General features: G+C 37.9%; 1 protein-coding gene and 1 pseudogene across 3 annotated transcripts in view; one reads left to right on the forward strand and one right to left on the reverse strand.

Moving 5' to 3' along the window:
* Positions 1–25,787, reverse strand: part of PDE7A (phosphodiesterase 7A) — a 111,393-nt gene that overhangs the window by 57,831 nt on the left and 27,775 nt on the right. The window lies entirely within an intron of this gene.
* Positions 793–950, forward strand: LOC131743713 (large ribosomal subunit protein eL39-like; annotated as a pseudogene).

The following is a 25,787-nucleotide window of genomic DNA, read 5'->3' on the forward strand; positions in this document are numbered from 1 at the left end:
AGGAGGAAAAAGTACAGCTTTGATCACTGTGTCTTAAGAGAAGTAATCCAAGCACAAATTTTATCCCTGGGGCTCTTTGCCACTCACAGGACACCTGTCAATCTTGGCAATAGCCTTTAGCGATCCATATAGAGACTCAGCATGTCCTGCTCTTGACCAAACTGGGCTAACTTCATCTGCATTGACATCAGTGTCTATAATTTTGGAATCCTGTTGACAAGAAGAGCCTATCCCAGAGTTCTCTATACAAATGCAGTGTCTGCTGGAAATTATAACCAAACTTATAATAGAAAAATGTGAATACTATAGTCTAAACCTTCCAACTGTGCTTTTATCATTTTGAATTCCAGCCAATTTTAATACCAAATAGTAAATCCGGGTGGGGTTTTTTATTTCTTTTACTAAAAACCACATATCGGAGCTTATTATTTTTCAAATGTTATGAATTTCAAGAGATATGAAACTGACCAAAAATTAATCCTTGATAAGTAACAAAAATTATTTTAAAACTATGGTAACAAGGGAGTTTTACCACCTAATTAAGACCTTTGTGTCATACTGATTTAGAGTTCTGAATTAAGCTTTCTGTTGGATAGTAATTAATGGCAATGAACATGTGATTAGTCTTGGTATGAAGGAAGTATTCAATACTAAAAACACCCTGACCTTTTACGAACATTCAAGTCTCCTGGTCCAGAAAACTACATTTTATGATATTAAAAGAACTCAGAGATTTGCTTATTGAACGACTGTTCACAGTATTTAAAAAATTATGGGAATTTGCTCCTCGCCATGTCTTCTCACAAGACTTTCAGGATCAAGTGATTCCCGGCCAAGAAACGAAAGCAGAATCGTCCCATTCCCCAATGGATTCGAATGAAAACTGGTAATAAAATCAGGTACAACTCCAAGAGAAGACACTGGAGAAGAACCAAGCTGGGTCTATAAGGAGCCTCGCGTATGAAGTGGCACATATTTATGCTGTGTCAAGGTCACTTGCATCTTACCATGTCACTCTGAGGACATCACTACTATCTGAACAGCTGGGTGTGTCTTATTGGGAAAATGATTTTCCTCTTTGTGCTTCTGCATTAGTGTTTTGGCTCAGTAGTAAATATGTGAGACCTTTTGTCGGAAAAAAAAATTATGGAAAAGTAGAAATGGTCAAAATTTCCAGAAGGAAAAAAAAAAATCAGTGGTGTAGATTTGACAACTGTAGAGTTTGGACTTAGGCTGCTAGTATATAAGACCAGGAGAATGTCACAGACACTGAACACTTTAATTTCAGCAAGGCTGCACACACAGTCTCTGGAGGCATCCTTGAGAACAAAACAGAGCAATGTTAGGCTGACTCCTAGCTGACTGAACAAACATAACCAGAGTTTAAGTACCGGATATCAAGCTAGCGGAAGAATTCTAGAGGTAGCTAACAGAACTCTACATTTGACTTTGTCTTGTTCTACAGTTTATTTATTGGGATGCAGATCGGACTAATTCATATCATATCTGCATATAAAACACGAAGTATAAACCACCGTGCTTAATTACAAAATAACTTAAAAAGGGAATGAAGTATGAATTTTAATATAAAATAAACCGCATGCATATGGAACAGTAGAAATGGAGTTTACAAGTTTCCTTAAAAAAAAAAAAAAGGGCCAGAATGTTTAAACTCTAAATTAATAAGAGACAGTAAGTAAAGGCAATCTTAGGAAGCTCTGAGAGTCAGATAAGCATCCAAGTCAAGGATACTCCACTGTTCTCAATACAGGCCACATTTATAAGACTGAATTCAGTTCTCAATATTACACTGGAAGATGCATTCATACATAACATTTTTAAATGCAGATAAGGATAATATATAAACTGCTATAAGATGAAATAAGCCAAGGAGTTCAGCTTTATTCTGTGAAATTATGAAAGGTGGAAGTAGACCAATGGGCACAAGTTTGTGGAAAATAGAATTTGATTCAATATTACTTTCTAAGAACTTTCTACAGTTAGAACCATGGAAATTGAAAGGAGCTGCCTCAAACTAGCCTCTGTCAAGGGGGTTGTGGAGCAGGCTAGAAAAAATGACCTTCAAGGTCTCTGCCAGTTCTAAGATCCCACAATACTATACCTGACTTGATTTCATAATCAAAGAAGCCTTTCTAAGAAAGCTGTTATTAAAGGCTCTTCAATGGGAAATTCATCCCCCACCACACCCCACAGACCTAGCCATAATGATTTCCTCAAAGTTACTAACATCTAAGTGGTTACTTGGTATTTATCTCAAAAGATATATATATATACATATATATATATATATTATTTTCTTTTTTTTTTGCGGTACGCGGGCCTCTCACTGCTGTGGCCTCTCCCGTTGCGGAGCACAGGCTCCGGACGCGCAGGCGCAGCGGCCACGGCTCACGGGCCCAGCCGCTCCGCAGCACGTGGGATCCTCCCGGACCGGGGCACGAACCCGCGTCCCCTGCATCGGCAGGCAGACTCTCAACCACTGCGCCACCAGGGAAGCTCCTCAAAAGATAATTTTTAAATGAGAACTATTTTTAGGTAACGAAAAAAAACTTCACGCTAAAAATAATACTACAAACTGACCACTACTTGTGGGTAAATATATATCAAAATATTTATAACATAAATACTAAAGAAGAAAAATACTAATCTCTCAGAGATTGGTCAAATTTAAAAAGGAAAAGCCACTGTCAACAATTGTTCCCCTATCCAAACCAATCAGAGTAGAAGCACAAAAAACTTTCTGAAGTATACTTGAGGCACACTGAAGAGTACTATTTCATCTCCACATACAGTACTGCAAGGGACAGAAGGAGATGCAGAAAGAGATTTTGAGATCTCCACTGTGTTGGGCACGAAGGATGTAACATAACTGGACACAGTCCTTGCCTTCACACAGCTCAGATCTTTGTGGGGACTACAAACAGTCATAACAAATAACCACGATTACAAGCAAATCTTTGATGCTATGAGTGCCAACTATGACACGTAACCCAGGATTCAGTAGTAGCTAGGAAGACCACTGGGGAAAAGTGACACATAATCTGACCCTTAAATGATTTTATAAGAGTCTGTCACACAAGAGGTGGAGGAAAGAGTTCCAAGCACAGAAAAAGCAGTATGTGCGAAAATCTGAGGTAAGCAAAATCACGGCTTGTTTATAAAAATATAAACAAGGTTCAGTAAATGATAGGACAGCTGGTGGTGGACTAGCACTCCCATCATGAACAGCTAGAGAACTAGGCGATCTCTGTGAAACACCACCGTCAGATGCTAGACAAGCAGTACAGGACTCTGATTCCTGAGAGAAGGGGGAAGAAAACAAACGAGGTGAGACCTGTAATTGCCCAGGTTTCTTGAAAGCAGTTACCAAACCCTGAAGCAGAGCAGAGTAACCCTGCAGAGCAAGAAGTCTCACAAAGTTGAGGACACAGAGACTGGAGTTCAGGGAGGGTACAATACGCGGATTTTGCGGGGCAGAGTACCAGATGGGAAGAGCCGTGAAGATAACGGGCTCTAGAAGTCTGAAAATGGGTCTCCTTGAGTCTTTGGCTAAATACTAAGCTAGCCATGTGTAGAATGAGATACCATGAGGCTGGGAAAAGAACAACTACAGGGGAGTTGGGAAACATTTGGTCCCCACCAACCACAGTGAACAGCTCTCACAGAATACCTGGGACATTCCATAGCGACCCAAGAAATGCCACAGCACAGGAGAAGGGCAAATGTAGCCCATCAATACAGAACGTTCTACTGGAGGGCACTGTTCTGGACCCACACTAACAATGCTTAAAATATGACTAAAAGGATCAGGCTGATCCACAAGCAACTAAATTGCTTACCAGATCAAAACTCAACACTCTTTTAAAGATAACAAGTGAAAAATAACAAATTAGGAGAATAAACAAGAAAATGTGACCCCAAACGGGGTGATGGTGGGGAGTCCATAAAAACCCAGAAATGAACAAGATGATGGAATTGGTAGATTAAGGACTTTTACAATGTTATTGTAAATATATCCAAAGATTTTAAAGAAAATATGCACGCTATGAAAAAAGAAATTGAAACTTAAAAAAAAATGGATCACTTATAGCTAAAAAATACAACATCTAAACTAAAAATTCGCAGTTGGGTTTAACGGCAGACTAAATGCTACAGAAGAGATCAACAGAAATTATCTAAACATTTTCCAAATTTGATGACAATTATTAATTCAGATGTCAAAGGAGCTCAAGGAACCCCAAATAGGAGAACACAAAGAAAACCACACCAAGATACATCACAATAAAATTACTAAAAAACAAAACAAACAAACAAAAAAACTGATACCAAAACCAAAGACATTACAAAAGGGAATCATAAACCAAACCACTCATAAACATAGTCACAAAGATCTATAAGAAAATATTAGTAAATCAAATCCAACAATATATGAAAAGGAAATAAATGCATTATGACTAAGTGGAGATTATCCCAAGAATTCAAAATTGGTTTTCTGTTAAAAAAAAACAATAAATGTAATTCAACATATTAGAATTTAAAAAAATCATATAATCATTTCAACTGATAAAGAAAAGGCACTGAACAAAATTCAACTCATTTATGCTAAACACTCTTACTAAACTAGGAATAAAAGGAAACTCCCTCATCTGATAAAGAACATTTATTTAAAAACCTACAGGGCTTCCCTGGTGGCGCAGTGGCTGAGAGTCTGCCTGCCGATGCAGGGGATATGGGTTCGTGCCCTGGTCTGGGAGGATCCCATGTGCCGTGGAGCAGCTGGGCCTGTGAGCCATGACCGCTGGGCCTGTGCGTCCGGAGCCTGTGCTTGGCAATGGGAGAGGCCGCAGCAGTGAGAGGCCTGCATACCGCAAAAAACAAACAAACAAACAAACAAAACCCTACAGACATCATCATACTTAAAAATAAAAAATTAAGTGCTTTTGCCCTAAGATCACAAAAAAAGACAAGGATGTCTGCTTTACATCTTTAATATGGTATTTAAAGTCAGAACCAATGCATTAAGGCAAGAAAAAGAAACATACAGCATACAAATTGGAAAGAAAGTAGAAAAACTGTCTTTTATTTGCAGAAGACAAATTTAACAGAAGATGAGCAAGATCTGTACAATGAAAATTATAAAACATTTTTGAGAGAAATTAAAGACCTAAATAAATGGATAAAGATATCATGTTGTTACAAGACTGAATTGTGTTTTCCCCTAAAGATTTGTCAAGGTCATAACGCTCAGTACCTATGAATGTCGCGACTTTACTTGGTTCCTTGCAGATGTAATCAAGTTTAAGATAACGGTATACTGGGTTAGAGTGGGCTTGAAATCCAATATAACTCATGTCCTTATAAGAAGACAGAAATCTGGACACAGACACACAACCACACAAATGTAAAGGCCATGTGAAGACAAAGGCAGAGACTGGAGTAGTGCATCTACAAGCCAAGGAATAACAAGGATGGCCGGCAATCACAAGAAGCTAGAAGAGACAAGGAAGGATTCCTCCCCAAGAGCCTTCAGAGAGAACACGGCCCTGCTGACACCTTAACTTCTGACTTCTAGCTTCTAGAACCATGAAAATAAATTTCTGTACTATAAGCCATCCAGTATGTAATACTTTGTTTTGGCAGCCCTAGGAAACTAATACACATGTTTACATATTGGAAGGCTCAATATTGTTTCCAATTTTTCTCAAGTTAATCTATAAATCCAACACAATCCCAATTAAAATTCCAGCATTTTTTTTTTTTTTAAAGCAACTGACAAGCAAATTCTAAAATCTATATGGAAACACTAAAGACCTAGAATAGCCAAAAATGTTTTGGAAAGAAAAAAGAAGATTGGAGGACTTGCACTACCTGATTTCAAGACTTAATTTAAAGTTACAGACAATGTGGTTTTTACATAAAGGCAGACGTAGAGCACCAGAACTCAACAGAGAGTTCAAAAACAGACCCACACTTATGTGGTCAATCGATATTTGACAAAGGTGCCCAAGTAATTCAAGGGAAAATGTAATCTTTTCAACAAATGGCACTGGAAAAACTATATAAACTTTTGAAAAAGAAATCTCAACGTACAATCTCATGCTATACAAAAAATTAACACAGATCATTATATCCAAACATAAAGGCTAAAACAATAAAATTTCTAAGAAAAAGTATGAGACTATATTCATGATTTGGGGTTAAGTAAAGATTTCTAGATACAAAAACACTAGTCATAAAAAATGTTAACTATGCTTAATTTTAATTAAAAACTTCTCTTCAAAGACAGTGTTGAGATATGAAATGCAAACCACAGACTCAGATATTTGCAATATAACTATCTGACCAAGGATTTGATCCAGAATCTATTATACATATATTAATGACAACTCATATCTTAATCACAGCTAATTCAATTTAAAATATAGGCTAAAAACTTTCAAGTCACAAAAGAAGATATACGAAGATATACGAATAGCTAATACACACACGAAAAGACGCCCAACATGTTTAATCACTGGAGAAATGAAAATTACATGAAAATTAAATTTAATGAAAATTAAAACCACAAGATACCACTGCAGACCCAACAAGAACAGCTAAAATTAAAAAGACTGGCAATATCTAGCGTTGGGATGTGGAGCAATTAGAACTCTGCAAATGAAACATACGTCCCCAAAATGACCTGAACATGAATGTTCACAGCTTCACTCATATAGGCATCCCTCAGAGAGATTAAGTGTTCAGTTTCAGACCACTGCAGTAAAGCAAATGTCACAATAAAGCAAGTCGCATGAATTTTTTTGTTTCCCAGTGCATATAAAAGTTATGTTTACACTATCCTGTGGTCTATTCAGTGTGTAATAGCATTACATCCAAAAAAACAATGTACATACCTTAATTTAAAAATACTTTATTGCTAAAAAAAAAAAAATGATAACCATCATTTGACAATGCAGGGTTGCCACAGATCTTCAGTTTGTAAAAAACACAATACCTGCAAAATGCAATAAAATGAGGTATGCCCATAGTCAAAGCTGGTAACAACACATTGCATCCAACAACTAATTAACGGATAAATAAACTGCGGTATATCCATACAGTGGAATACTGCTCAGCAATAAAGTGAAACTACTGATATGTGCAATGACATAGATAAACCTCAGAAAACACTGTGCTAAGTGAAAAAAAAAAAATCAGGAAAAAAAGACTACATTTTGTATGATTCCATTTATATGAAGTTCGAGAACAAGCAAAACAAATCAGTAGTGGTGGTCTGGGGCAGGAGCCCAAGGGAACTTCTGGGGGTGATTGAAGAGCACAGTATCTTGATTAGGATAGTAGCTGCATAGGTGTTGTACACATTTGTTAAAACTCATCACATTGTATAAATTATACCTCCATAAAGTTTAATTTCAAAAAGAGGAGCAAACTCTATTCCCTCCCACCCACAAAGGAAGTTTAGTACAGGTTACAGTGTAAAGTGAAGGTGGGAGTGGTAAGGGAATTAGAGTAAAGAATAAGGACTGTCAACAGTATTGACAGGTCTGAATTGTGTACAAAGGACAAAAGGAGAGTGATGCAAATTATATTCTTTAAGGAGAGTGATGCATAAATTATATTCTTTAAGGAGAGTGATGCATAAATTATATTTTGGAAAAAATACTTTGGGTGCCAGTGGATGGAATGGATTAATACAGTGGAAGACTTCAGTCTTCAGGAGCTCTCTAAGAAGGCTGCTGCCTTAATCCAGAATAAGACAACGGCTGAGATTAGGGTAGCAGTCACAGGAACAGAGAAAGGTAACAGGGTTCAGGAGACTAACGTGCTCTGTTTCAGGAGAGGGCTCAGTGCCCCAGGGACAGCGAAGTGGCAATGTCCATCCAGGAGTCTGGCTTGTGGTGAGCTGAAGAAGGGATTTGGGAGTAATCCCCTCCCAAGAACTCAAGACCATGTGGTAAGATTACTCCAGGGGAAAAGATTAAGACGGTTAAAACCAAAATCTTCAGGCTTACAAACAGGAAAGGACTGGGAGGGCAAAAGACCAGAGCTCGCAAATGGTAACTATTCAAACTAAACAGCACATCCCCAGGCGTTTATTTTCTCTCACACATAAATAACATTCCCTCTTATGCCTCTGTAACATTAAAGCCAGTAAGAAACAGCTTTAACTGTAATGCAAAAAGCAAGTGACAAGAAGGCCAACGCCCAACAAATTTCAAGCTGCCTCCCCTGCAGGGCTTGTCATGGTTTCTTCCAGGCCTAGGCTAGAGAAGGAACTTTTGGTTCAGCCCCTGCCTCCAATCTAGGCTCCCTTAGTTCCTTTACAAAATGAAAGCAAGATACAGCAGATAATATTAAAAATTCTGCCATCCAGTTCTGTAACAGACACTGATTTGGAAGAAGCAGCTAAGAATAAATTATAGCTAATAATCAAGACAAAACCTGTGTTCCTATTCCTATTATTATTTACCTGGTGGCTGTAATGATTCGGTTTAAGTCTCTGAGATCACAGGAGTCATTTGATCACAGGATCATTTCCAACAGCAAACTAGTTTAGAGAATGGACCCTACCATTGAAAACAACTGAAAATGCTGGAAAATACAGAAAATACCTACTGAAATGAATCCATGAGCTGGTAATAAAATAAGGAACACTCAGGAAAAAACTAAGTAAAGGCAGGAATGCATAAAGGCAGGCAGAGTACTGAAGCTGGCTCTCACTGCAAGGTCAAAGTAAAGTGGGTGAACCTGAACTCTGTGTTTTTCACAGCGTCCTGAGTATATTGAACAAAAAAAGCCCAAAGCCCAGGGTCGGGACAAAGTATAGAGCACCTCCCAGTAACTACTGCTAATGGGATACAATGAGCAATAATAATAACATTCTGTGCTCATTTAAAAAAATAGCTTGAATCAAATCGTGCAATTTGACAACCATCAGCTAGGAGAACACGATACAAATTTCTGCAGGCTAGCAAAAAGATCGTCCTCTTTTGAATTTGCTACCATTTTGATGAACTTGATTGCAAAGGCAATTAAGACTAATGCTACCTTAAGGAGCTCGAACTGGAACAATGTATCAAAAGCAATTTGGTAAGGTTCAGAAAAAAGAACTATTTTCTCTTAAATTAACACCATTTGTTTACATTTAATAAAGTGAGAACACAAAGCCTTCTGTACGTCGCATACGTAATTATAATATTTTGTTTAAAACAGAATAGGCAAAGAATTAAAAGGGCAAAAATAATTTACTTTGAAGTACATGGTACTTCTTTGTTCAAAAGAAACACCTTTATAATCAATACTCTACAAAGAAATTTAAAACTTAATTTATATCATTTAACAGCAACAAATTCTCTCATTACAAATAAATTTTCTTCATAGACACAAAAAGCACAATAGAGGTTTCCAGGGGCTGGGAAAGAAGGGACTAGCATTCACTGTTTAATGGGTACACGGTTTCTGTGCGGCCAATGAGAAAGCTGGGCAAATGGAGAGAAATGATGGTTTGTGCATCTAAAAATGGTTAAAATAATCAATTTTATGTTAGGCGTCTTTTAGTACAATTTAAAAAGTACAGAGGAAAAATATTTTCATCTAATTTTCCTCAAAGTCTGGAATTCTCTTCAGTTTGAAATTCATGCCAATAACTATCTTCTTAAAATTGAACCAGGAGAGCAGAGACTTCGGATCACGTACGCGATCATGGGTTCAAATCTGAGGTCTACCCTTCCTATCATGGAGTCTTTATACAAAAGTTCCATTCTAAAAGCCTTGGCTTCCTCCAGCTGGATAATGGGAAAGTAGACAGCTAAGGTATGCTTAAAGGTAATCCAGGAACATCACCGAGGTGTTCTTACCCAATTCTCCAACACAGTCCCAGGGAAGGGTCATTAACTAAAATGTATAAGCCTTTAAAAATCATTTAACACCCTCTAACCAGTGCTTTAATATATTCAGGCATATCAAAGACTCAAATCAAATTCTATAAAATGGCTTTCCCCTCTCTACAGGGCAGACATTAATCAACCCAGCTCCTATTTAAATGACCAGGTTCTCTAAGTTACAATGTAAGACAGCCATGGAATTAAAAAAAAAAAAAAACCTCATTAACTTACTCATTGTTTTTGCTCATGGTAAAAGCTTGACCATAATGCTCCCCTTGTCACATTTTTGTCAGTCATTACCCAATGGTAAGAGTCCATTTTCAGTCAGTGGCACCAAAAACAGGCAGGCACGTAACAATCAGAAATTTACCCAAGTAATTCAGGGTCTCAGTCACAGTTCTACCCCTTCTGGAGATCCGACATGGCGGGCATAGGCGGTGGTTAGCCTTCCTAGGGGTCCAACAGTCCGTGCACCCCACACGATACGGGTTCTCTTCTGACATCCTGCACTGTGTGTAATTTTATACCATTATGATCTGCATATAATGCTGTTCTGACATCTTAAAAACCTTTCTGACTGGGGAGACTGGCCCCTCCATGGGATAGCCAACTCTTAAAGATAGCCAGAAGCATGCAAACCAGCCCATCCAGAGCCAGACCTCCATGAGACCCTTGCATCTCAAAACAACTTATCATCCCAGGGTCAGGTACCAGGCAACTAGGGACCACTCCCGTAGCCCAAAGCCTGCAAAATGATTCAAAGTAACCAATCCTGAACCATTCACTCTGTCCTGCCTTGCCTCTCCCTAGGAAACCTGAATAGAGGCCATGGCCTAACTTTCCCTTCACCCCTGTCTTCTGCCTTCTGACCACGTGGTGTTTTCCCACGTGGCCCTGTGTGGCGTACCAGGGCTCCTGTCTCTAGGACCGTGAGCATAATACACCTTGTTTCTTCGTGAGCTTTTCCCCTGTCTCCTCTGTGGCTGATTAATGTGACTGACCATCTCATAAAAGAATACAAAACACATCCACTGACGAGAAAATACAAAATGATGTAACACTGAGAGTTCAGTAGTTACGTTTAAATGGATTTTATTTAATTAATCACAGGTGTATCTACTTATATTTGAAAAACAATAATATATGTATACGTATGAGTTTGTTTTTTTAAGTTTACTATTGCAAATACATGTGGATTCATGAATCCCTTGCCAAAATCCCAGATTCTTCTGGGATTTGCCATTATCAATTAGGAACTACTGGTCAGAGGATGATAAGGCCAGGTGTGTGTGTATGCATGCCTTTCCCCTTCCCCCTCATCCCCACCCCAATACACACACTTCTGAAAGAGATATGCCCCCTTCAGTACACTATCACATCACTTAAAAAACAAAAACAAAAAACCTGATAAAACTGAGGGGGAAAAGCTGATATGAGAAAAACTGATATCATAAGAAAAACCTATACGATCAAGGTTAAAAGGGGTGACACGCCAAAGAGCACAAAATCTTTAACCCTCTCATCAAATTGCATACACAGCACCTTATCATACATCCTCCCCTATACCCTATTAGCAGCATTATTTTTCATTAACAAGAAGATACAGAAAACCAGTTAATATTTGCCTTTTATGGCACAAATTTAACCTTATTATCTCATTTTCACCCTTTATGTACCCCAATTCCAACCAAAAAATTTGCTCACAATTTCCTGATCAGAGCCTGGACATGACCACTGCCACACCTGTACCCAAGTCATTTCCTCTATCTGGAATAAATTCCCTTCCACTTGGGAAAGTCACATCAGTTTTAACGTCTCCAACATGCAGTTGTATAAAGAGAAAAACAATCAGTCATTTGGGCCATCCCAATGGCTTATTTCAAGATTTACTGAGGAAGCGTTAAAAAGAAACAAACAAACAAAAAACTAACTGAAATATGTAATTTGATACAGCTGAAATATTTATTGTATGAACAATTAAGAGCCAGTTACATGAAGTACAGGCAATTTGCAACTGATGAATAAGATATATTTAAAGAGTTTCTTGTTTTGAACCTGGAATACAAATTGGTACTATGCAGCTGCATTCCTCATTTGAGGTAACGTTTCAAGTACAATTGATTTAAAAATTATGACTCCTGTTCACTGAAAAGTTTCTGAAGTGTTGAGGAGAAAACAATTTTCAAAATTAGACAAGTAAACATTTAATTGAAAGGCAGTTATGAACCTCTCTCCCTCTATACAAATTTAGTTACATGTATTATGATACTTTACAACTTACATGAGTCTTTCTTACATTACTGTTGGAGTATAAATTGATAGAAGCTTTCTGGAAGGTAGTTTGGCAATGTTTCTCAAAAGGCTTTAATCTACACCTAGCATTTTAACTAGTCATACCACTCGTAGGAAACAATCGTAAGGAAATTACTGTAATGGACTGACTGGTTGATTACTAAAGTGAACTATGGACAACGTACAGTCATTTAAAGTCAATGCTATAAAACATAAATGTTCTGTCTTCAAAAAGATTTAATTTAATTCTTGGATACTTTTAACTATTTCAAATTTGTAGTAAAAACAGTGCACATATTCCATATGTGAATACAGAGAGAAAGTAGATGACTAGTTGCAGGCGCTGGGGAGGGAGGAGTGAGGCATGGCTGTGGGTAGAGTTTCTTTTTTAGGCAATGAAAATGTTCTGAAATTAGATCATAGTGAAGGTGTACAATATTGCAAAACTTTGTGAATCCACTATGAAGTACATTGTACACTTTAAAAGGGTGAATTTTATGGTATGTGAGTCATTTCTCAAAACATGCACATATTCAAACATTTAAATTTTAACTCTTTGGGGGCTCCTACCAAAAAATTTATGCTCCCAGAGTAACTTGTTTTCACATATATCTTAAATTAGGCCATCCTCTGGCATCTCTGTATATGGCTCTGACTGTTTCATACACATGTTACTGATTAGCAAAGTTTGGGCTCTGAATTAACCTTCTCTTTTTTCACTTGCGCCTGTGCGTGGCTCCTCGTGTAAAACTGTGCTCCGCCAAAGGAACTAATAAGCTCCATAAACAAATGCAAGGCAAAGCTCAGATGCATCTGTTCAGCATACATTTTCATTAAAACGAAGCAGTTTTCTACTAACAGATGAACATGTAAGAACACACTGGGGCTGTATATTATAATTTTAATGCTTAGTACAACTTGGGCTTACTTTCCTGACTTTATGACAAACAAGATGGACAACATTTTAGGTATCATTACTGACAATACATTGAAACTAACACTTCCAACTATTTTTCCTTCAAACTTCTGGATCGTTAATTTAAAAATATTCTGAAACTGCAAGGAAATCTCTAAGTAAAATGCTGTTAAGCTTTTTTAAACAGCTTTCTTGAGATACGGTTCACAAATAATACAATTCCCCCGTTTAAATACACGGTGCAATGGTTTTCGGTGCGGTCGCACACACATGCAACCACCACCACTGTTAATGATATTCTTCGCACCCCAAAGGAAGCCCCGTACTTGTGAGCAGTCAGTCCCCATTCTCCCTCCCCCAGCCCACAGCAACGACCTATCTTGTTTCTATCCTGACAGCAATCCAATGTTTGGATATTTTATATGAATGGAATCACACCCAATGTGACCTTTTGTGTCTGGCTTATTTTGTGTCTCAGCATGTTTTCGAGGTTCACCCAAGTTGTAGCATGTATCAGAAATTGATTCCTTTTTCTTGTTTAATAATATTCCATTATGGACATAACACTTTTTGTCTGTTTATCAGCTGATGAACATTCAGCGTATTTCTACCATTTGCTTATTTAATAATGCTGTTACTGAGATAAACATTCACGGACAAATTTCTGTGTGGCCCAGTTTTCCTTTCTCCTAGGTATCTACCTAGAAGTGAGCCTGCTGGGTCATGTGGTAACTACGTTTAGCATCTTGAGGAACTGCCAAACTGCTATCCAAAGAGGCTGTGCTGTTTCACGTTCCCACCTGTAGTGCATGAGGGTTCTGATTTCTCCACAGCCCTGCTAAGACTCATTATCTTGATTTTTTTATTCTAGCCATCTCTCACTGTGGTTCTGATTTGCATTTCCCTGATGGAAAAGATGCTGGAGCATCTTTCATGTGTTTTATGGCCATTTGTATATCATCTTTGGAGAAATGACTATTCAGACCCTTGGTCCATTTTTTACTTGCACTGTCTTTTTTTTTTTTTTTTAAATTTATTTATGGCTGTATTGGGTCTTCGTTGCTGCACGCGGGCCTTCTCTAGTTGCAGCAAGCAGGGGCCACCCCTCGCCGCGGCGCATGGGCCTCTCATTGCGGTGGCCTCCCCTGCTGTGGAGCACAGGCTCCAGTAGTTGTGGCACGTGGGCTCAGTAGCTGTGGCTTGCAGGCTCTAGAGCGCAGGCTCAGCAGTTGTGGCGCACAGGCCCGGTTGCTCCGTGGCATGTGGGATCCTCCCGGACCAGGGCTTGAACCCGTGTCCCCTGCACTGGCAGGCAGATTCCCAACCACTATGCCACCAGGGAAGTCCCTCGAGTTCCTTTTCTATCCTAGAAATGACTCCCTTATTAGGTATATGATTTGCAATTATTTTCTCCCACTATGTGGGTTGTCTTTTCGCTTTCTTGATAGTGTACTGTGGAGTACAAAAGTTTTTAACTTTGATGAAATCTAATGTACCTATTTTTTTCTTTTGTTGCTCATGCATTTTTCAGATCAAACAATCCTTTCCAAATCCAAGGTCATAAAGATTCACCCTATGTTATCTTCTAAGTTTTATAGTTTCGGTTCCTAAAATGAGATCTTTGATCCATTTTAACTCATAAGGATCAGTTTCATCCTTTTGCATGTGGCTAGCTATTGAGTTGTTCTACCACAGTTTACTGAAAAGGTACTCTTTCCGCATTGAATGGTTTTGGCACTTTTCTCAAAACTCAGTTGATCAAAGACACATGGGTTTCTATCTCAACTCTCAATTCATTCCATTGATCTATACGTCTATAAGTACAAAAGGAAAGTACTGCAAGCTTAAGTGCCAGTACCACACTGTCCTGACTGCTGTTGCTTTGTAGTACTAAGTTTTGAAATCAAGGAGTGTGAGTCCTCCTATTTTGTTCTCTCTTTTTGAGAGGTTGTTTATTGCTATTCTGGGTCCCTTGCAATTCCATATAAATTTTCAAGTCAGCTTATCAATTTCTATAGAGAAATAAGCTGAGATTCTGTGCTGAAACAACAGATCAACTTGAGGAGTACTGCCACCTTATCAGTATTTCATCTTTTGATCCATGAACATAGGGTATTTTCCCATTTATTTGGATTTTTGATTTCTTTCAATGTTTTGTAGTTTTCAGAGAATGTTTTGCACTTCTTGTTAAATTTATTCCTAAGTATTTCATTATTTTTTTTAAAAATTGAAGTAACGCTGGCTTACAATATTATATGTTTCAGGTGTACAACAGAGTAATTTGATATTTTTATACATTACACATCACACAAAGTTATTAAAATATTAACTATATTCTCTGTGCTATACATTATATCCTGTGACTTATTTATTTTATACCTGGTACTGTGTACCTCTTAATCCCCTTTACCTATTTTGCTTATCGCCCCACCCCCCAATTCATTGGTTCTCTTTATCTGTGAGTCTGCTTCATATTTGTTAATTTGTTTTGTTTTTTAGATTCCCACATATAAGTGAAAACACACAGTATCTATCTTTCTTTGTATGGCTTATTTCACTGAGCATAAAACCCTCTAGGTTCATCCATGCTGTCACAAATGGCAAGATTTCATTCCTTTTCAGCACTGAGTAATATTCCACTGTGTGGCACACACACACACACACACACACACACACACACACACACACACATATAATATATGTATGTATCCATGTATAAAAATAAACACCATGTTTTCTTTATCCATTCATCTGATGATGGACACTCAGGTTGTTTCCATACCTTGGCTATTGTAAATAATGCTGCAATGAATATTTCTGTGCGTATATCTTTTCAAGTTATTGTTTTTGTTTTCTTTGGATAAATATCTAGAAGTAGAATTGCTGGATCATACGGTAGTTCTTTTTCTTTTTTTAGTATTTATTTATTTGTTTGGCTGCGCTGGGTCTTAGTTGCACATGTGGGCTCTTCAGTTGCAGCATGCAAGCTTTTAGTTGCGGCATGCAAGCTCTTAGTTGCTGCATGCGGGATCTAGTTCCCTGACCAGGGATTGAACCCAGGCCCCCGGCATTGGGAGTGTGGAGTCTTGACCACTGGACCGCCGGTGAAGCCCCTGGTAGTTCTATTTTTAACTTTTTGAGGAATTCCCGCACTGTTCTCCATAGCAGCTGCACCAATTTACATTCCCACCAACAGTGCTTAAGAGTTTCCTTTTCTCCACATCCTCACCAACACTTGCTATTTCTTGTCTTTCTGATGAAAGCCATTCTGACAGGCATGAAGTGAAATCTCACTTTGGTTTTGATTTGCATTTCCCTGATGATTAGTGATGTTGAGCATCTTTTCCTGTGCCTGTTGGCCATCTGTATGTCTCCTTCGGAAAAATGCCTATTTGCGTCCTCTTCCCATTTGTCAGCCAGACTGTTTGTATCAAAAAAAAAAATACCTAAGAATAAATTTATCCACTGGGGTAAAAGAACTGTGCTCTGAAACTATCAGACATTGATGAAAGAAACTGAAGACAACACAAATAAATGGAAAGATATACCGTGCTTGTGGACTGGAAGAACTAACGTTAAAATACCCAGATTACCCAAGGCAATCTACAAAGTCAATGCAATCCCTATAAAAAGACTAATGGCCTCTTTCACAGATCTAGAACAAATAATCTTAAAATTAGTGTGGAACCACAAAAGACCCCAAATAGCCAAAGCAATCTTGAGAGAAAAGAACAAAGCTGGAGGTACCATGCTCCCTGACTTCAAACTACACTACAAAGCTACAGTAATCAAAACAGTATGGAATTAGCACAAACACAGACACACAGATCAATGCAACAGAATAGAGATCCCCCAAATAAACCCATGCACATGTGTTCAATTAATCCACGATAAAGGAGGCAAGAATATACAATGGGGAAAAGATAGCATCTTCAGAAAATGATATTGGGAAAACTGAACATCTACATGCAAAAGGATAAAACTGGACCATTTTTTTTACACCACATACAAAAATAAACTCAAAATAGATTAAAGACTTAAATGTAAGACCTGAAACAATAAAACTTCTAGAAGAAAACAGACAAGTATGTGATGTGACATTGGTCTTAGCAATATTTTTTTGGATCTGTCTCCTCAGGCAAAGGCAACAAAGGCAAAAGTAAACAAATGGGACCACATCAACCTAAAAAGCTTTTGCACAGAAAGGAAACCATCAACAAAACGGAAAGGCAACCTACTGAATGGGAGACGGTATTTGCAAAGATATGTCCGATATGGGTAATATCCAAAATATATAAAGAACTCATACAACTCAATATTAAAAAGACAACCTGATGATTTTATTCTTTTTAATGCTACTGTAAATGGGATTGTTTTGATTTCATTTTCAGTTGTTCTAGACTATAGAAACAACTGATTTCTGTATGTTAACCTTGCAACCCTGCTGAACTAATTTATTAGTTCTAATAATTCCTTAGTATTTTCTAAAAAGAAGAGCATGTCATCTGTGAATAGAGTTTTTCTTCTTCCTTTCTGATCTGGATGCCTTTTCTTCTTCTTGCCTAATTGACCCGGCTAGAACCTCTAGCACAATGTTGAATAGAAGTAGCATGACTGGACATCCTGCCTTGTTCCAGATCTTATGGGGAAAGTTTCACCATCAAGTATAATGTTAGCTATGGGTTTTCATAAATACCCTTTATCAGGTTGAGGAAGTTCACTTCTATTGCTAGTTCTCTGGGTGTATTATTATTATTGACATGGTTATTACATTAATTGATTTTTGAACGTTAAGCCACCCTGCATTCCTGAGATAATCCCACTCGGTCAGGGTGTATAATTCTTTACATATGTTGCTGGATTCAGTTTGTTAGTATTTTGTTTAGGATTTCTGTGTCCATATTCATATGATATATTGGTCTGTGGTCTCCTTTTCCTGTGATGTCTTTGTTGGGTTTTGGTATCAGGGTAATGCTGGCCTCATAGCATGAGTTGAGAAGAATACTGTTAATATCTGCAATTTTTCTCAATGAATGAAAAATTTTATCACACAGTCAAAATAAAATAGAAAAATAAATACCGAAGCTGATAATATGATTGGAAGAGCCATCCACAGCCCTGTGCAGACAACACTGTGGGTTGTATGTTCAATGTCCACCCCTCCTTCCCTCCTTCCTAAAGCAACATTTTGTTCAGGTGTCTAGGCAGCCATGTGCTTCAGGGGAGTGCGGGCAGCCTCAGCCCTGAAGAGTGGGCCCTGACTGGTCCAAACCAGTCATAATGGGTCCATCTCTCTTGCCAGAGACTGAGTTAGAAATGGCCACGTAAAACAGGTGTGATGCAAAGTCTGTGGTGGGGCACCTCATGGGATGGGTTTCTTTGAACTTAAAATGAGACAAAAGGGAAGACAGCCCATTTCTTCCTCTGGAAGCTGTCATGTCTGAATACATGGAACTACTAAAGCCACTGTGCAGCCATGCCATGGGCACAACTCCAACCTACTGAAGCTAGCAAAACAGAAAGACAGAAAGAACCTGGGTCTGTAATGATGATACTGAGCTGCTGAATTAACCAAATCTGGAGCCACTCTTGAGTCTTCTTGGTAAGTCTTTTGTTGGCAGAAACTGGAATTCGTTTTTTTTTTGCTACCTGCAACTAACAACACTCTATCTGTATAACGAGTGGTGAGCTGGAGCCAGCGCACACTGGCTCAAGACAGCCAGTTCTGCACTTATCCCAACATCTCGTTCACTGACTTTACATCGAGAACTTCATATCAACCATGCTAAGAGTAAGGACACTACAGAAACTGGCAAACACCACAACTCAGAGATCCAGTCATTAAAACACTTCCCAGCATGCCACTGGATATAACCCAATTTCAAATTTTCTGTTCATTAAACCAACCTTTTTATTCCCATAATGAAGCTATAAATTAGCATTTACCAAATTTACCAATAGAATGCTGCATATATTGGGGTTTCTAATAAGGCTTTATTTAGAAAAAAAAAAACCCCTCAAGTATCTGAAATACTGCTATAAAATACTCCATATGAAAAATTACTGATAATGTAAATTTAAAAATGATTATAAAACATTATGCACAGTAAGAGACAGAAAGAGAGAATATATTTAGATAGACAGATACTAGGATTGTTGAGCTCGACACCAATATGTTCACACTGTCATCTCTGGGTGGTAGAATTACAGATGATTCTTATATTTTTTGCATGACTATTTTTTTCCCTAAATTTTCCATCATGAACATGTATTACCTTAGTAATGAAGAAAAACACAATTTATGCTTTTAAAAGGAAGAAATTTAGTGTTTTTTGTTCATGAACACAAGAAGACACTATTTTTATTTCATTTGTATCCAGGTAGAGCCTATATAATTCTCTGCAGGTAGGAAGATAGTTCCAGGTTTTAAATCGGATGATTCTGTGCTACTATCTATAGTACAAAGTTATAACCTTGTTCTCTGACACTACCCCCAAGAAGATGTTGCAGGCAGAAAATGAATTATAATATGCATTATAAGAAGAGTGCTGAATTCACATAATCATTTTGAAAATAAAATCTAAGCCAAAATCTCTTCCATTTTGAAATACGTACGTGATATGATCCGTGAAACTGCATTAACTCTATTCTTAAAGATAATGGAGTCAAAAGATTTGGTTTCTAGGTCTAGAGGTCAACCTTATTAGCCCTATGCCTCTGGCAAGCAGCAACCTCTCTGAACCTAAACCTTCCCATTTGTTAAATGGGGCTAATACCTACCCATTTCTCTTCACAGTATGAGACAAAGTAGATGAAAGAACTATTAAGTGAAAGATGGTATTATGTGTCACCACTTCATTACAGACACATCTTAAGTCTTGTAACAATTTTATTTTGTTCCACTCTGTTACAAAAGACATCCTTATAACTAACAATGTATGATGCTAGTTTCCCTGGTAACCAGTTAACTTCCTCACTGCTTTAAAAAGCTCTGTATTTTAAAAAAATTTTCTTTGCTTTGCTGCCTTACTGTTTTCGACTTGCCTCAAAAAATACAAGAATGATACCAAGAGAGTACTATTACCGCAACATGATACTGATGGGGAGAGAAAGCTATAGATAATTTTCTGTAAGGGATATTGCTGCAAAAGTCCTATAACAAAATTCTAGCAAGTAGAACCATTAAAAGAATAATATACCTTAGCCAAGTAAGAATCATTCCAGGAATATAACAGTAAGTTAATTTTAGATAATTTAGGATAATTTACCAAATTAGTAGATCAAAGGTGAAAACCTTTAAGCATCTCAAATGCCCCAAAATGCATTTGAATAAAATAAAGAACCATTCCCAAATAAATACTCCCAATGAAGTAAAGATAAAAGGACAAAGTTATCATTATTTGCAAGTGATTATGAAATAAACAAGAAAAGGTACTGAAAAACTATTAGCAAATTCAGTGTGCAGCTGATGACAAAATTAACATACAAAAATCAATAGTTTGGGCTTCCCTGGTGGCGCAGTGGTTGGGAGTCCGCCTGCGGATGCTGGGGACGCGGGTTCGTGCCCCGGTCCGGGAGGATCCCACATGCCGCGGAGCGGCTGGGCCCGTGAGCCGTGGCCGCTGGGCCTGCACGTCCGGAGCCTGTGCTCCGCAACGGGAGACGCCACAGCAGTGAGAGGCCCGCATACCGCAAAAAAAAAAAAAAAAAAATCAATAGTTTGTCTATTTACAAACAGAAACCATAATGAGAGAAAAGATTCCGTTTACAATTGCAACCAAAGAGAAGTAAACCTGAGTATAAACAACAAAAATGATAATGGACTCTAGTTTTCATCTCTATTGAGGGATCTCAAAAAAGACTAGAAGAGAAAGATTCAGTATTAGGATGAGAGCAGCCGTATCAGTTAGGCTCCTGGCAGGAAAACTGGCGACACACTTCAAGGAGTAACCGAGGAGAAATTCATGAAAGAACTATTCACTAAGGACTGGGCAGGGTGAAGCTCCCAGAGGGTAGCAACAGCCGCAGGAAGCTGGTACCACTGTTACTTCGGGGCCCTATGGGCAAGCAAACACCAGGAGGTGAGCCTTCGGGAGACAAACAGTGCTCAGAGGGTGACAGGCTGGGAAATACACCCTCACCTCTCTTCCCTCCCACCCTCCCATCTCCTACTAGTCCTGCCAAGTCCAACAAGAAGCCAGCGACAGCCCGGAGGAGGCAGTCCATGAAGGTCAGCCTCCTGAAAGCACCGAGCAAGAGGGAGGGAGTGAATACAGTGAAAAGTGCAAAAAGAATATCCAGCACAGCAGCTATAGTCTCTTTCGACTGTTCACTCTATGCCAGACACTGCTCTAACCACTTTATCTGGATTGATTCTCATAATGCCAGTTTGCCCAAACAACAAATTCCAACAATCCCAGTAAAAACACCCATAGGATATTTTACGGGTTGTTGAGAGGGGAGCTTCTGACTAATGATAAATTCTTCTAGAATAATAACCATGCATGCACAATCAGGTAGGAGAGAAAAGAGGGGAGAATAGTCCTATAACCTATTTTTAAATATTATTAAGCTATAATTATTAAAACAGTTTAATCCTGGTCCACGAATATGCTCACTGAAACACAACAGGGCCCAGCGATAGACAAAACAGACACAACTTCACACACGATAAAGGCGGCATTTCAAATACATGGGGGAGAAGGTGTGTTAGTTGATAAGCGATTTAGGGGAAACTGGATAGTACGTAGAGGAAAAAAGCTGGATCTCTGCCTTACTCCTTACACCACAATAAATTCCAGAGATGGAGCAAAGATCAAAACGTGAGAAACAAACTGTGGAAATAAAATTATCGAAAGAATAATGCAAAAGACTGCAGGAGCATACATGAAAGATCTATTATCTTGAGGCACAGCAGATAACACTCTATAAGTATGCCACAGAACCAGAAGCCTTAAAAGGGGAAACATTAAACATTTCACTAAGTAAAACTACCACACACACAAAATTACCATAAAAAGTAAAAAGAAACTAGATAAAATATTAGTAATATTATAAAATGAATTTATTTCCCTAATGGTGGGAAATTACGCTTATGATACAAGAAGATATTTTACATATTATTTTAAAATATAAATGCCATTAAAATAAAAACATGCATAGTATCACTTATAACTAAAGAGAAGCGAAACAGACCTAATGAGACACTTTTTTATTTTAACCCATCACGCTGTCAAGGACTGGAAACACTGATAATACCTCACTGCCAGTGAGAGTGTGGAGATGACAGAAGAAAGAAACAGCTGGTATCCTGCATGATTCAAACTCTCACCATCTAACTCAGGAACCAGAGTGTGATCAGTTTTCAGATGGAGCCCTCATTGTCCAGACTGTCCCTACTCTGGCCATCCAAACCTCAGGAACTAAACAGACTTCAATAACACCTCATCTTTCACTACTTGAACTCACTGTACAAACTCTCACTATGCTAAGTTAAGAAAAGATCTGGACAACAAGGAATACGCTGTGAAGTATACGCGGTTTTGTAGTGAGAATGTCAACTGATGCAACCCTTTTGGAGCTATAGCAAAATTGTAAATGCATGTAGCTTTCGACCCAAGTTCTTCCCCTTCCAGAAATGTATACCATGGACATACACGGGAATGTAAAGATATGTGCACAGGACATTCGCTGCAGCACTGTTTATAAGAGGCACACAAAAAAATACTGTTAGCCTAAGTATCTTCTTTTTTCTTTGGCCGCACCAACGTGGACTGCGGGATCTTAGTTCCCCTGCCAGGGACTGAAGCCGGGCGCCGGCAGTGAAAGCGCTGAGTCCTAACCACTGGACTGCCAGGGAATTCGGTAGCCTAAATATCTTAGTTGACAGGGGCCTAAGTTAAAGTACATCCATGCAATGGAATTCATGAGTTCCTAGTCTCCCGGAAATGTCTGATACTGGGAAAAGGCCACTTAGTGAACTCTCTCAAACTAAGCACCAAAATGTAATTATAAAATTGAAAATGATAACTGATTTTCAAGATTTTGACTTGAAAAATAACAAATATAAAAACAAGTTTAAGTTATAGTTAACAAGATTTAAGTTATAATTTTAACTATGCACAAATTCTAAGAATAAAAAAAAGAATCGTGTTGACTTTATTTTTTAGTGTAACCTTTTCAACAAAACTGTATGATAACATAATGTAATACATCCTTCATGTTTGTTTCTCAATCACAATGATCATCTTTTCAAAAATATTGAATGACTTTATCCATTTTTCCTAAGGGTCTCTCTCTCTAATCATTTGCATCAAAAGTCACTGCAATCGAATCAGGCTCCCTTAAAAAAACAGCTAGCATGTTATTACGACCCCGCAATCCCACTACTGGGCATATACCCTGAGGAAACCATAATTCAAAAAGAGTCATGTACCACAATGTTCATTGCAGCTCTATTTACAATAGCCAGGACATGGAAGCAACCTAAGTGTCCATCGACAGATGAATGGATAAAGAAGATGTGGCACATATATACAATGGAATATTACTCAGCCATGAAAAGAAACGAAACTGTCTTATTTGTAGTGAGGTGGATGGACCTACAGTCTGTCATACAGAGTGAAGTAAGTCAGAAAGAGAAAAACAAATACTGTATACTAACACATATATATGGAATCTAAAAAAAGAAGGAAAAAAAAAGGTTCTGAAGAACCTAGGGGCAGGACAGGTATAAAGACACAGAGGTAGAGCATGGACTTGAGGACATGGGGAAGGGGAAGGGTAAGCTGGGACGAAGTGAGAGAGTGGCATGGACATATATACACTACCAAATGTAAAACAGATAGCTAGTGGGAAGCAGCCACACAGCACAGGGAGATCAGCTCGGTGCTTTGTGACCACCTAGAGGGGTGGGATAGGGAGGGTGGGAGGGAGATGCAAGAGGGAGGGGATATGGGGATATATGTATATGTACAGATACACACCATTGTAAAGCAATCATACTCCAATAAAGATGTTAAAAAAAATAAAAACATCTAGTATGTTATCATCTTTGATCTTCAGTTGGCAGTCTGTCAATAGCTTTGAATTTTTTAATGTCACACCCATGAATTTTATGAAAACCTGCATACTTTTTGCAAGATAAGCAATTTCATTTTGCAGCCGATTTTACTATATTTGACCTATAAAAATGTTAATAATGCATCAGGAACAATACTTAAGTGGGAACAAAATTTAAAAGTGGTGCTTTATTACTAAATTTTTTTCTTCCAATAATAAATCTAGTAACATACAAACTAAGCAGTCTCTAAGAGAATGACATACCTACTATACTGATACAAAATGCTCAAGATTTGTGTATTTACGGAACAACGTTTATTATGATCCCATGTGTTTAAAAAAGATTTTCCTATGTATACTTGTAATACATCAAGGTGTTTATATGTGAACAAATTTGCAAAAAATCCTTCAAGAAACTATAAACACTACTTACCTCTGGGGAATTGGGAAGGAAAGGTTTCCTTAACTGCATTCTATACCCTTCTGAATTTTTAAATTTTACCACAAGGAGGTATTACTTTTACAATAATGATGCTGGTGATGATGACACTATAACTAAGCTTTAAATTAAGTATCTAGTAATGATATAGAAAACCTGTGATTCCAGCTCCCAGGAGTTTAAACTAAGTCCTAACTTAGAAATCTCAAATGCTAGTTAATGAAAAGCCTTTCAAAAGACATTCTTACGCAATACTTGACTACCCTAATAGTTTTTTTCCAAATGTATTACTTCAGAGGGCAAACTTTTTATTCCATTATCCTTTAAACAGGAATGAGTTTTAATCGAACAAAGTTTAATGTAACAGTGAGTCAAAAAATTCACTGATATGTTTTAGATCCCACATTGCAACTAACTTCTCGGAAACTACCATTTCTTGAGTTCTGGATCATATCAAAGAAAAATATCCGCAATTAGAAGGACAGGCTACTACAGTACCCCTCTCTTTTCCAACTAGCAGGGCCAGATTTTCTTCATGTACTTCAGCCAAAGCAACAAGTTCCAAGCAGACTGTCTGCTATTAAGCCAAAACTAATGAGATTTGCAAAGTGTAAATCAATGCCACTCACCTCATTAACGTTTTTGCTTTGGAAAATATAGATTTTTTTTCCATTAAAAAACATTATGTTAACATGCAATTGGTATTACAGTTATTATTAAGTGAACAGTATTTGAATTTTCTATTTTATTTTCTCATACGACAACATATCAATAGATGAAACCCATATAAACAAAAGCTCTTTGGAGTCTTCCAGCAATTTTTTAGAGTGGAAAGGGGTCCTGAAACCAAAAATTTTGAGACGGTACAGACCAAAAGGCAAACAGCTGGGAACAATTCATGTACAACTGGCCTGAATGAATTATCACATGGTGGGGGGGGGGGAATGAAATGTTACAGATACTTAATTTGTTTTTAGATATAATTCAATGCCTTTCTAAAAAGCTAAGAAATGGGAAAAAATGTATTTAAAGTTCTCATATTAACCTACATATTTAGATTTCCAGTGTCTTCATTTCATCCTGTGGATCTGAGTTACCATCTGGTGTCATTTCCTGACAACCTTTAGAACTTCTCCTATTTCTTGTAAGGCAGGTCTGCTTGCCACAAATTCTC

This window comes from Kogia breviceps, chromosome 17 (assembly GCF_026419965.1).
Source record: "Kogia breviceps isolate mKogBre1 chromosome 17, mKogBre1 haplotype 1, whole genome shotgun sequence".
Lineage (NCBI taxonomy): Eukaryota > Metazoa > Chordata > Mammalia > Artiodactyla > Physeteridae > Kogia > Kogia breviceps.